Genomic DNA, 14,849 nt, shown 5'->3' with positions numbered 1-14,849 from the left:
CACAAACGACGAATTCCAGTCACAACATCGCACAGAGGTTGGTTCGCGAATGAGTTCGCAGCTGCTGCACTATTTACTTATCGCGGAACGGTGGAACCCGGCTCTCCGCCATGCATCTTCAAGCACAGATACGTGAAGCCACGAGAAGCCCTAGCTGAAATCCACTGACAAGTACGAAGGCGCGTACACGTCACAATGCCCGTTCGGGTGCATCTACGTCATTAAAATGGCTGCGCCCATGTGTGTTTCGGAATGAATTATCTATTTTTTTACATGGTACTGTACCGAACCGAGAGAATGAAGGTGCATTTTGGGGAGAGCTGGATGTGGGCTTTCAGAATATCACAACCGTTTCGACTATTTGGGATATCGGCATAGCTGACCTTTAAAGTAAACAAATGGAATGAAGAACTTTGTGATACTTTCATAGTTGGAGCATTTTTAATGCATATTTTAAAACAGTGGCTGCTAAAAATGTGTCAGACACCGTTATAAAGGCTGCCGTCTGTATCAGGTGAATCATGATTTTTCCCAGAAGCCCAATAATGTATGACGCTGCATCACATATGGTATTTTGGAACAATATCTGCAGACATATTATGAAGGTATTATCTGAGTGCCACAATAAACTATATGAACCACATTTCATGTTACATCATCTTTGACTGCAACATGCCTACTTGAGTATTTGAGCAGCCCAAGATACAAAGCTTGGTTCCTCAAGGTCTACATCCTACTCGAACTGGGTGCGCACTTTGCACACAAAAGGAAGATCGAGAATTTAAAAAAAAATGGCTAGGTAGCAAGCGAGCTGGGGTTTTATATCATGTATGGAAGATTGAGGTTTTCGATAGTCAACTTGTGTAGTGAGCACTTCTGGAGGACTGAGAGCAGGAACCGGAGGTCACACACAGGGTAACCTGCATAACAGTCTGATTTACTTCCACATAACGATAATTAAAATACTTGAGGTGCTTAAACAATACTATTTGGGTGCTATCAGACAGTAAGAGTTCGAACAACAGTTACGGCATACTGACTGAATGGGTGGGCAAAAGGATGTGTCAGAAGAGGATTGGATTTGTGTCCGTGGTGGAATTGAGAGCCCAATGTAATTCTTACCAGGCGGAGCAGGCTGATGAAATGGTACTTTGTGCCAGGGATCAGCACAGTGGTTTATCCAGAATCCCAAGCATGGAGGTGTGTCGAAAAACGTTGGGGGGGAGGGTCATTATTATTGTTACATCATTACCGACATGTGTGTACAGCTGAAATTTCAAGGGCACCCCCTGTTGGGGGTACTTCCACCATGTATCTTGAGTATTTGAAGCATGTAGTAGTTACTATGGGAAAGGCTTTGCGCATCCTGTTCACCGCGCAGACTATAGTATAACGATTCTCTTGTTTTTTCCAAGTTTTTGCAACACCCATCTCACGAACTGTTGGTATGTAGTGTATCTATTTCCTGTATGAGACACACAAGCTTTGAACAAAGCTAAAGCTAGTAGGACGCCGAGTATTAATTCAGGTGCACTCTTTCCGAATAAGTGACGAACAATAACGAAAAGTTCAGGATAGCTATTTTGTATTTAAACCAACCAGCATGATTGTGCATGAGACACGCTTCTTACTTGTGAATATGAGCGCTAGGTTCGTGCTGCCCTCGAAGTTCTAAATGCTCCTTGCAACATAAGCACTCGACTTCTTTCGGCATTATTATGCATGAACCACTCCGGCCCCTTTACACGGCGCCGTCAAACACAAAATTTACACAAACTGTTCAGGTGCTTCAGCATGATGGATGCTGTAAGCTCATATAACAGTCTGTCGGTGGAACTTCCTCTTCATGCTGAAGTCGATTCGCGGCTCAACATTTCAAAAGCAAGGCCTCCAAACTCTGCTGCACGTAGCAGGTGCCTCTCAGCTGCTGAAAGGTAGCTGAAAAGCTGGCTTGTTGACTCCGCTGTGCTTCCACGCCTACATTGAAAAAGCACCCAGCAATACGGAAGTTGCGGAAACCACCCGAACTTCCGGTGTGGACTTTCCACCAATAAACGTCGCGGGCGTTTTACGCCATACACGTGGGAAAATCACTGCATAATAGCAAGAGGTTTGCGTTGATCGCACGAGTTGAGGGCAGAAATCAAAACCGCTTTTCGGCTCCTTGTTTGGAATAGTTCGTGGCTCCGCAGAGACGAAACGTTTCAGTTGTAACTTGGTGGCACCATGTAGGTTCGTTATCCATACAAACAAAGACATTGACGAGGTTCTGGTCAGAGACCCTTTAAAAACTGGCGGCACTAAAATTGCTGCCATTTTCAATCCTGCAAGTACAGCAGAAATAGTCAGTTTTCCTGTTATCGCTCGGTTCGGAAAGTGTACTTCGTTTGAAATAAAAATGTTATCATAAAAGCGAAAAATGAAAAATAAAAGCGGGCGAGGAGGAAGGGGAGGGTAGGCTCCTACTCAGTAACAGGAACCAGTCGGGTTCGCACCGGGCTCCGGTACCAAGACCCAGTTTTGGTCCGATGTGTTCCCGGTGTTGCAAAACCGGTACCGGTCTGGCGTTGGGCCCCGGTACTATCGTATCTCATAACGCCGTCGGGCCGAAGTTTTCCCGACGCGCTGTGCTGCTTGGGAACCTTATGTTGCGCGGACATATAGGTAGATACTATATTTACGGAATGCCCTCTGGAATACTTCCCAGAAAAATACTGCGCCCTGGCAGTAAAGAAAAGCGTGCTCTAGGGTCTCCTCCTCAAAAGCGGGAATTCAGAGAATTTGCGTTTAGAGAGATTTTGAGATTTGAGAGAGAGAGAATAAGATAATTCTTTGTTTACAGAACTTCTGACGGCAGTGAGAGAGAGAGTGGGGGAGGGGCGCTTCACGCTTACCCTGCCCCGGGCGCAAATTCGTCACGCTATGGCTCTGCTCAGGGCACATCGCGCACGAGAAATTATCAAAAGGAGCCCAAAACCCACGATCACGCTCGAGATGCCATGCTCGAACCGGGAGAGTGCCAGTGTGCAGGCACAAGAAGAAATCCTTAACCTTGGATTCTAGAGGCATTCGCATAACTCGAATCAGGACATCTCTCCCTGGATCCCTAAAGAGCAGGCTTCTATATACAGGCAATCGGCACAGCATGTCCACAGTAGCCCAGTACGAACGATGACGGGAACAGTCAAAGACGTGCTTAAAGGGAGACTCCGCACCAAAAACGTGTTGAGGTAAAAGTGCGACATCAATCCGTACCATATGATATTTCAGTGAACACAATTTCACATCCCCAAGTGGCCCAGATGACTAGAAAATGAATATTTTCCTTCGAGTGATTAGGCGCTCCTCCACGGAAAATCAGTCCAGCAACACTGTGCTTCACCTCAACGGTATTCCTCGTATGCGGCTTTCTGTAGCTTTTGCTGTTACCGCTGGCGAATATTTTAGAACGAAATCGAGGAAGCAGACGACTGGTCATCCATAAAACACGAAGTTACAAAGCGCGTGCACGAAAAACAGCCGGTGGCCCACACGAGACTACCGGTGACGTCACGCATGGTACAGGAGGTAGCAGAGGGTAGCTTCAGAAGTTTCGGTTTCGTTTTGAGCTTCCTAGCTCTTTTGGCAACTAACGAGTCCCCGATTGCCAAACCAACTGTATTTTTCATTTCGGAAGAATGTATCAAACTTATTGACACAGCCAGTGTAATAGTTTCGGATTGTCCCGGAGTCTCCTTTTAAGGGAAAACAAGGATATCAGAAAGTGAACGGCTGCAGCTACTTCTTTGTAGATGCAACCCCTAGATGAACGGCAGAGTGTCATATACTGTGAAAACCACAATATTAAGAAGCTCCTCCTTCAGAAAGGTGGCGATGCAGTGCGCTAGTAGAGGATTATCAACATATTTAAGGAAACCGACACGCCACCGCGATTGCCTCGCAAACGGTAAGGTGTTGACGATCATTTCCATGACAGTGCAAAAGACTTGTGCGTCGAGCGCGCTCGTACGAGGAATTCCAAAGGAAAGTAGCAGAAACACGGTGGATACTATTGATCTGTGTCCGGCTCCATGGAAGAGTTTGCAGAGAGTACCCCACACGTGGAGACAGATGAATTTTACAAACGTGCGCTCTAGCAAACACAGAGATCCAGCGCTTTCCATGACCCAACGCACGTACGCAGTTTGACAATACGTTGCCACCAGAAGGGAGCTGCACGACGAGCAGAGCTAAGGGGGACCCCAAGGTAGAGAGGAGGCCCAATACTGCCCATGCCAGACACCCCGAGCTAACAGGCTGCTCCCACCAATGTTCAATCAAGACGCCGGAACTGTTAGTCCAGCTATAGCTGGACTAAAAATCTGTGCCGCATCCGGTGTCAGTGTTATAACACTGACAGCGGATGCGGCACAGATTTTTTGTAATGTGCCCAATAGCACGACATATTTTTCGTCGACATGAACAAAAGACCGAAACATCCTCGGCATATGCCAATACCTTGATAGGATGCGGCCCTCGCACGAAATCCCTAATGAGTCTATCAGCTATGATAGACCTACAAAACGGTTCGAGATATGTAGAGAAAAGAATGGGTGACATGGGGCAACCCTGTCGAACGACCATCTCCGGTCTATCGACCCGTCGATGGATTTCGTTGCCACACACCACTGCTCGCGTCAAGAAGCGTCCATTCTACACCGACTACGCCTTAATGTCTCCAGGACACCTCTACTTCTCTGTAAAATGGGTCTTCTACAAGTCGCCCAAATGCCCCACTTGCGCTGTTGAAGCTGATGTGCCACACCTTCTCCTCGACTGTCACAGATTCGACACCCCTCGAGCCACGCTGAGACGACGCCTACTCGAGCTGCGGTGCACGGGCTTTTCTCTGGCCATTCTGCTCGGCCCAGTACGAGATCACACACAGCAGTCTGTGACCAAAGCAGTTCTGACTTTCTTGAGAGACTCAGGTCTGATGAACAGCCTGTGAACTCAGTCGTGAAATCTCATTCTTCTTCTGTGCCCCACTCTCACCTTCAACGCATTAACCTCATGCTTTCTTTTTAAAGTCATCTTCTGTGATTCATCTCATCATTCTTTCACCGTTTGTTAGTCATCTTTTTTTTGTCATCTTTGTCTTTAATCTACCTCATCCTTCTTTCATCATCTGGTAGTTTTTCGTTTTTTTCCCTACTTCTTTTTCTTTATTTCTTATTTCTTAATTTTCTTTATTTATTTCTTTCTTTCTTATTCCTTCCTATTTCTTTCTTTCTTTAATTCTTATCTTTTCTTGTTATTTATTTATTATTATTTCTTATTTCTGGAATAGCAAGCCGACGTCCCGTTTGGCTGACCTTTCCCCGTTTTTTCCCCTTTTCGTCTAATAAACATATCCCCCCCCCCCCTGTCGAACTGACGGCTAACTCCACCGGTCGGTGTGGAGCCAACACCCGAATCCGCGTAAGGGCAACGAAATTCGGCACGCAGGCACCTAATTCGATCAAACAATCCAAAAACGATCTAAAAACAATCGCGCTCCAGCCAAGATAATGACGGAAGTCGTCGCGCATATCCGACAAACTCGGCCAGCCTGCCCGACACTTGCTGTTACTCGGCCTTGACAACGCGGAAGTTACGACAATGCTTCGTTAGGGTTCCGGCTGAATCCGAGCTTTCTTGGCGCAGCCAGAGGGAGCATTCGGTCGCGGAGGGAGTTGATCTGAAACGACCAGCAGACACGACCTACTCTATAATAGAGATCTGGACAACTGGAGATCGCCTATGGGAGAGCCGGGTCATGGGATAGTTACGGTAGTGGCCACTGCAAGCGCCACATGTCATTATTGGGGAGAGGGAATGACGCTGTCACTCTTGCAACCGTCTTTCATGCTACACAGGCTGTTGCTAAGCACGCGGTACACTTATTGCTTCGTCGTCGTCAACACAGCCTACCATGTATTGCCGCGGTTTCGTCAATTCACGTGGTAACGAATAGTGCGAGCTACCGCCAAATCCCTTAGCCAAGCGGCGATTGTCAGAACTACTACCCCGGTGCTGGGAGCTTTGCGGATGGCCAGGTCTCTAGTATAGTAGTAGGTCGTGCCAGCAGAACACACGAATCCAATCCAAACCGCCCAGTGAAACACGCTTTTCCCGCCGCGGAGCAAAGCTACTCCAAACCGAACAGCGGAATTTGCTATGAGTAACTGTTGGAACGCCTGTCGGTCGGTCGCCAAAGCTACCAAGGTTCCTCCGGCCGCTCCATGATTGGTCTTGTTCATCTCAAAGGGCACGCAGTGATTGGCCTCGTCCGGGTAACGTTTCCAGACAGGGAATCCTGGAATGCGTCGTCTGCTCTTGCAAAGTTTTATATCAAACTGCACAGGAACAACACCACCAATTCGCGTCGGGTTTTCGGCGTTATTATCAGTGATGAATGCGGAGTAAAACGGCACTACAGTTTCGGCCGGACGGACGGGATCGACCGGGACGGACGCGATAGTCCTTTTAATATACGGCTTTGATAGGGGTGCTGCTGCTCGTGTCCTTGGCGGAGAAACAGCGGAAATGCTTCGGGACACGTTGCCCGCTAGCGGGCGACGCTGCGTCCGTTTGCATTCATGTTTCCTGGAAGCGTTCTCGCGTAGGATTGCCTCATATTAGATATAGTGTGCCCCGTTTTCGAGTAGGCTCTTCTTCGTAAGGGTAGAACTATTTGTCATTTTTACCACATAACTCACGTGTCGTCGTTGGCATTCAGGCAAACCTTGACATGCAGCGGGTTAGCGCTCGCCCCATGTCTCTCCATTTGCCAAAACTCCTGAATCGTGAGCAACAACAACGGAGTGGGAATGGCGTAAATGTAGAAATTTACTCCCCCCCCCCCCCCCCGTTACTGCTTTGTTTTCTGAGAGTGCTATCCTGGTAAGCGGAGGCATAACCTGGCCCAAGTTCCAGAGTGCAAATCAGCAAGTAGGAGAACTGCCCATGGAATTGCCCCCAGTCTACAGTCGTTACAGTCGTACATGCCAGATAACAGCAATCTCTAGGGGAGTTTGCTGTTCGTACTAGCCATACCAACCGAACAATCCAAACACGGGAGGGTCGCTGCGGAGCGCAGTGCAGTCCTAGCGAGCTGCCTAGAACATGATTTGCCATTCACCCTCAACATGACGGAAAAGACGAGAACACGTCAGCCAGCGGCGAGAACACTCCACGAGGTCCCATCGTGTTTCTTGACGGGCGATGTAGTTAAAGAGTACTGCCCTGACAGCCCGATAGAAAACTGCGTCTGCGAAGCCTGGGCCACCGAAGGCTGGTCGGAAACGGCGGACCCAGACTTGGAAGTTTATTTCCGCAATTAATGAAGCCAGTTGTCTACGCTGAGCGTGCAGAATGGACAATATGGCTCGAATAACCGCACGATAGTTCACTGTAGTTAGGTAGCGACTGTCGAGAGCTGAAATACTTGTGTAAACCTGCGCCAGAGCAATAGAGGAACGTGGCAACGCCTGAAACAGTGGTCGGCCTTTACTCACATCCCGCAAGACAAGAAACCATTAGACTGCACGGGTTCACAAACTTTATGGGTCCAGGGAATCACTGCACATTATAGGCACACTGGAGGAACTCCCAACCCCACCCCGCTCGCCAGATCTACTTTTGTAAGAACACAAGCAGGATCACACAAAACTAATAATAGAGCGCAGAGTTATTTTTATTCCACCGAACAAACAAATACGTCTGGGACAACCCCAGTGGGGATATAGCAACTGTAACACCAACGCGTTCCTTATACCATATTTACTCGCGTATAAGACGCACATTTGTACCCAAAACATCGCGCCATTGTGGGGGTACGTTCAATACGCGGGGCTAAATTGGAACCCAACAAGTAAGGTACACTTGAGTCCCGGTTTATCCAGAGATATCCACGGCGGTCTCCCGGATGTGAATGTCGCGACTGTGCTTCATGATTAGAGCAAGAGCCATGCACGAGGCCAAATGGGCCTCGTGCGTTTATCCCTTGCAACGCTGTCCTGCGACAGCTTATTTATTTATTTATTGGTATTTTTATGGTGCCCATGAACAGCAGATGCCTAGGTGATGGTGCACCCCAAATTCAAACACTATCAACAACATAATAGAAACTAGTAAAGGTAATACTGGCACATCTAAAAATGGGAAATACTCCAGTACAGAAATACAGGGTCTGAAACAGAGGTAATTGTGCAGTCACAACATATTAAAGTCAAAAGAAAATCACACTAGAGTTGCAATTGTAGAGATGAAAGATTTAAATTTCGCAAAGATGTCCAAATTGCACTCACGAGAGATATTATTAAAATTAGCAATGACACGTGATAAAGGACCGCTACCACAATGCCTATCGACATGAAATGCGTGCGAATATCTAAGCATCTTAGATGGGGCGTTCAAATGGACGAGAGAGAGAAGGGCTGGGCAGTCAAATCTCGAATGGATTACATTATATAGAAAAACAAAATCGTAATAGCTACGTCGAAGTGACAATGTTCTAAGTTTAAGTTTGTTAAGCAAATGATAATAGTCGTAGTTACTTGCTGATTCCGACGTACCTATCGTAAAATATTCGAATAAAACGCCGTTGAACATTTTCGATCATTTGCTGTCGTGAGGCGTTAGCTGGGTTCCATGAAGTAGAAGCAAATTCTAAGTGAGGTAATACGAGAGTGTGGTATAGGCGGAGAAAACAAGAAGGATCCGAAAATGGCTTCGTAATACGCGCAATGTGGCCGAGCTTTCTCATGGCATCAGATGTTATCTTTTCCACGTGTAGATTAAAAGACAAAGATTAATCAAAAAGACGCCGCCCAAGCAGCACAATGTACTGAAAGTCGAGTGCAATAGGGGTGGACGGTATGTGTCTTTTCAATGTCCTTTACTTGCAGGAGCCTGTTCAAGGCCTTCCACCTACCCGTCCACCTCTATTTGACTCGACTTTCAGTACATTGTGCTGCTTGGGCGAAGTCGCGAATGACACGAAAACCGTGCGAACCTGCGAAAACCGTGACAACGTTCGTCCTATGTGGCTGAGATAGGTGACGAGATTAGTCTCAACTGCCCTGCCAGAAGTAAAACCATGTTGGTATTTTACCAGTAATGGTTTAAAAAACCAGGAAAGGTTGAAAGATGAAAGTCACTGAAAAGGTTAGCCAGCTGTAGGACTCGAACCCACATCTTCTGGATTACCGGTCCCGGGATCTACCAATTGAGCTAAGCTAACACGCCTTCTCAGCGACTTCCAGGGTGCGTCATTGTGTTGTTCTATGTTGTTCCAGCCTCAGAACATTAGTTCTCTCATGAGGAAAGGTTATTATGTACTATTTTTTCAAAGACTCTCAAAAGCCAAGGGAGTAATGAGATGGGTCTGTAATTAGAGGCAGATGCAGTTGAACCAGATTTGTGTACGGGTACAATAATAGAGTTCTTCCACAAAGACGGGAATACACATAACTTCAGGGATTTGTTAAACACAGAGCTTAAGACCGTTGATTCGCCCATCAATTTTCAGGCTCACCTGTGACAATACAGTCGGTTGTAGTTCCTAGGAGCCATTACCATGCTGACACCGTTAATCGGTGCTGTCATCACGAGACACGCCATTCCGTTTTCTTAGGGGCGATCGGTGGAGTGACTCGCAAGATCCCGCTTGCACCGAACACATGACCAGGGCAGTTTAGCCCTGCCGGTGGTGCCGTGCACTTAGACGCGCGTTTTTTTTTCCCTTCTTTTTATTTATTTTTAAGCACCGCATACTACTGAACAGCTCCATGTGCATTAGTGCAGTGCTTTCTGGGATGCGCCACCAGGTGGTTTATCGACAGTCCCGGTTTCGGCCTACAGGTCCGAAGTCCCGCCTCGGTAAATTTGATATCCGACCTCACTGGAAAGCGGAAAGGAGCCTAGCAGGAAGGCTGGACCTCCAAAAATACTGCTGCATTTTTTTTATTCGTGCCTCTGAAACAGCTTCGTAGTCTTCAAATGGCCTCAAGATGGCCTTATGCAACACTCCAGCGACAGGATCACAGATATCGTCCGCGAACGCAAAAACAAGTGGAGGGCATCTATTGGGTAGTGCCAAAGTAAGGGGCAGCAAACACAGTCAGAGGGATGATGCGATGGCGTACAAGGCCGGAGACAGAGAGCTTCGTTGACGGACGCCACAAGTGAACCAAAAGGGCGACAACACCGCCAGCGACAGAGGCAACGCTTCTTGCGCCTGTATATACAGCGTTTCCGCAAAGCATATACCCATACAAGGGCGAACCCTTATGCCCTCAGCCGAGAGAACATGCGTGTAGCACACGATCAAATGTCTTGGTGTATGTATATATATATATATATACTGGAAGAAAGGGGTTCGGGCGACCGCGAAATTAAATAGGTACTAACAAAATATGAGGCAGACAACGAAGATGTAGGAAGTAGAAAAAGGGGGAGTTATTTATTTACTAGTGGAAAGTTAAGGGGGAAGTCAACGTTTCGGCGGAAGCTCCGCCTTCGTCAGGACTGAAGAATGACAAATGACACTTGGAGTTTTATACAGTGCTACAATGACGTCACAATCGGGGGGTCCCGCCACCTGGCGGCCGTCAGCAGGTCAAGTACAAGGAAGTGGTTGAGTCATGTCCGGTGAAGAGGTCATAGTCCGGGAGGTGGGATGGAATCCAAGGGCTGTGGACTGTTGTTCTGCAAAGAAAAGGGGAACAAGCAGCAGTACACTATCTAAGCAGATAAGTTTCTTATTGTTGACAGTACACCGGGGTCCTCGTTTATGATAGATTGGAATTTGTAGATAAGGTAAGATTCGCGCTGTTCTCGGCACCGGTCGGAACTGAAGTTTGTTTGAAGAAGGAAAATTGAAACATCGTTAACTGAATGCCCTGGCTGGCTAAAATGGCGTGAAACTGGAAGATTCGGTTTTTTCGTCACACATATATATATATATATAGGGGAAGAAAATTAGCAAAAGCTCTTTGGCTGCACGTTGGGCTGCACGATATTTGACGTGTTAATAGAATACAAACAAAGGTTTATTTTACATAATTAAAACATTATTTAGGAACATTAAAACATTTAAAACATTATTTTGGTTGCCTCTTCTGTCCCGAAGAAGGAGGAGCTTCCCTCCGAAGCGTCGACACTTCCCCATTTTCCTAAATAATGTTTTAATTATGTAAAATAAACCTTTGTTTGTATTCTATTAACACCTCAAATCCGTCGATGTGTCCCCTTTCCTTTCGCTCATATTCCACGTCGCGGCTGTTGGATTTTTTCATCTTCTGACCGTGCACTCCCAGCCAAGGACAGCTGTTTCACTCTACTTGGAGCTCGTCAGCCTAGCGTAGGGAAGTGACACGATCTTGGGTCGGCACAACAGTGCGTCTCGGCGAGACGTCAATGTTCCACGGTGACGACGCCACCTGTGGAGGCCGCAGTGCAAGCCAGCAAGTACATATAAAAAGTAAAAAATAGCCGAAGCTCTGTAGCTGCACGTTGAGCATATGCTTACAATTTGACCGTGCACTCCCAGCCAAGGACAGCTGTTTCACTCTACTTGGAGCTCGTCAGCCTAGCGTAGGGAAGTGACACGATCTTGGGTCGGCACAACAGTGCGTCTCGGCGAGACGTCAATGTTCCACGGTGACGACGCCACCTGTGGAGGCCGCAGTGCAAGCCAGCAAGTACATATAAAAAGTAAAAAATAGCCGAAGCTCTGTAGCTGCACGTTGAGCATATGCTTACAATTTGACCGTGCACTCCCAGCCAAGGACAGCTGTTTCACTCTACTTGGAGCTCGTCAGCCTAGCGTAGGGAAGTGACACGATCTTGGGGCGGCACAACAGTGCGTCTCGGCGAGACGTCAATGTTCCACGGTGACGACGCCACCTGTGGAGGCCGCAGTGCAAGCCAGCAAGTACATATAAAAAGTAAAAAATAGCCGAAGCTCCGTAGCTGCACGTTGAGCATATGCTTACAATTTGACCGTGCACTCCCAGCCAAGGACAGCTGTTTCACTCTACTTGGAGCTCGTCAGCCTAGCGTAGGGAAGTGACACGATCTTGGGGCGGCACAACACTGCGTCTCGGCGGGACGTCAATGTTCCACGGTGACGACGCCACCTGTGGAGGCCGCAGTGCAAGCCAGCAAGCACATATAAAAAGTAAAAAATAGCCGAAGCTCTGTAGCTGCACGTTGAGCATATGCTTACAATTTGACCGTGCACTCCCAGCCAAGGACAGCTGTTTCACTCTACTTGGAGCTCGTCAGCCTAGCGTAGGGAAGTGACACGATCTTGGGTCGGCACAACAGTGCGTCTCGGCGAGACGTCAATGTTCCACGGTGACGACGCCACCTGTGGAGGCCGCAGTGCAAGCCAGCAAGTACATATAAAAAGTAAAAAATAGCCGAAGCTCTGTAGCTGCACGTTGAGCATATGCTTACAATTTGACCGTGCACTCCCAGCCAAGGACAGCTGTTTCACTCTACTTGGAGCTCGTCAGCCTAGCGTAGGGAAGTGACACGATCTTGGGGCGGCACAACAGTGCGTCTCGGCGAGACGTCAATGTTCCACGGTGACGACGCCACCTGTGGAGGCCGCAGTGCAAGCCAGCAAGCACATATAAAAAGTAAAAAATAGCCGAAGCTCTGTAGCTGCACGTTGAGCATATGCTTACAATTTGACCGTGCACTCCCAGCCAAGGACAGCTGTTTCACTCTACTTGGAGCTCGTCAGCCTAGCGTAGGGAAGTGACACGATCTTGGGTCGGCACAACAGTGCGTCTCGGCGAGACGTCAATGTTCCACGGTGACGACGCCACCTGTGGAGGCCGCAGTGCAAGCCAGCAAGGACATATAAAAAGTAAAAAATAGCCGAAGCTCTGTAGCTGCACGTTAAGCATATGCTTACAATTTGACCGTGCACTCCCAGCCAAGGACAGCTGTTTCACTCTACTTGGAGCTCGTCAGCCTAGCGTAGGGAAGTGACACGATCTTGGGTCGGCACAACAGTGCGTCTCGGCGAGACGTCAATGTTCCACGGTGACGACGCCACCTGTGGAGGCCGCAGTGCAAACCAGCAAGTACATATAAAAAGTAAAAAATAGCCGAAGCTCTGTAGCTGCACGTTGAGCATATGCTTACAATTTCACCGTGCACTCCCAGCCAAGGACAGCTGTTTCACTCTACTTGGAGCTCGTCAGCCTAGCGTCAAATGTGCACGCTCAAATGTGCACGGTCAAATTGTAAGCATATGCTCAACGTGCAGTTACAGAGCTTCGGCTATTTTTTACTTTTTATATGTACTTGCTGGCTTGCACTGCGGCCTCCACAGGTGGCGTCGTCACCGTGGAACATTGACGTCTCGCCGAGACGCACTGTTGTGCCGACCCAAGATCGTGTCACTTCCCTACGCTAGGCTGACGAGCTCCAAGTAGAGTGAAACAGCTGTCCTTGGCTGGGAGTGCACGGTCAAATTGTAAGCATATGCTCAACGTGCGCCTACAGAGCTTCGGCTATTTTTTACTTTATATATATATATATATATATATATATATATATATAGATAGATAGATACTCATGGAACGATGCGACAGCACCAGAGGACACGTGTTTCGCCGTGTTTGCGGCTCGTCAGCCCTGGGTAGCTGCGCATCGTTCGGGATTGGCAAACCAGGGGTCACCCCTGTTTGTCACCTAGGTGACCCCTGGTTTGCCAATCCCGAACGATGCGCAGCTACCCAGGGCTGACGAGCCGCAAACACGGCGAAACATGTGTCCTTTGGTGCTGTCGCATCGTTCCATGAGTATCTGTTTCTCTACGTGAAGCCATAGAAGCTATCCTAATCTGTAAGTTTGAATTTCAAACACGTCTAGCATCATTTACTTATTTCTTTAATGGCTTTTCCCCCTCTTTATATATATATATAGATATATATTTATATATATATATATATATATATATATATAATGCAGGGAAAAAAGCCATTAAAGGAACAAATAAATGATACTAGATGTGTTTGTAATTCAAACTTACAGATTAACATGGCTTCTATGGCTGCACGCAGAGAAACAGACACTCATGGAACAATGCGGCAGCACCAGAGGACACGTGTTTCGCCGTGTTTGCGGCTCGTCGGCCCTGGGTAGCTGCGCATCGTTCCGAATTGGCAAACCAGGGGTCACTCAGCGAGCGATATACACCTGGGAGGGTGACTGAGCACCCCTCAATGCCACAGTGCAAGCCAGTGAATTATAATGCAGGGGAAAAAGCCATTAAAGGAACAAATAAATGATACTAGATGTGTTTGTAATTCAAACTTACAGATTAACATGGCTTCTATGGCTGCACGCAGAGAAACAGATACTCATGGAACAATGCGGCAGCACCAGAGGACACGTGTTTCGCCGTGTTTGCGGCTCGTCGGCCCTGGGTAGCTGCGCATCGTTCCGAATTGGCAAACCAGGGGTCACTCAGCGAGCGATATACACCTGGGAGGGTGACTGAGCACTCCTCAATGCCACAGTGCACGCCAGTGAATTATAATGCAGGGAAAAAAAGCCATTAAAGGAACAAATAAATGATACTAGATGTGTTTGTAATTCAAACTTACAGATTAACATGGCTTCTATGGCTGCACGCAGAGAAACAGATACTCATGGAACAATGCGGCAGCACCAGAGGACACGTGTTTCGCCGTGTTTGCGGCTCGTCGGCCCTGGGTAGCTGCGCATCGTTCCGAATTGGCAAACCAGGGGTCACTCAGCGATCGATATACACCTGGGAGGGTGACTGAGCACTCCTCAAT

This window comes from Ornithodoros turicata, chromosome 1 (assembly GCF_037126465.1).
Source record: "Ornithodoros turicata isolate Travis chromosome 1, ASM3712646v1, whole genome shotgun sequence".
Taxonomy (NCBI): Eukaryota; Metazoa; Arthropoda; class Arachnida; order Ixodida; family Argasidae; genus Ornithodoros; species Ornithodoros turicata.
The sequence above is the reverse complement of the archived record's forward strand: the minus strand, read 5'-3'. Positions refer to the sequence as shown.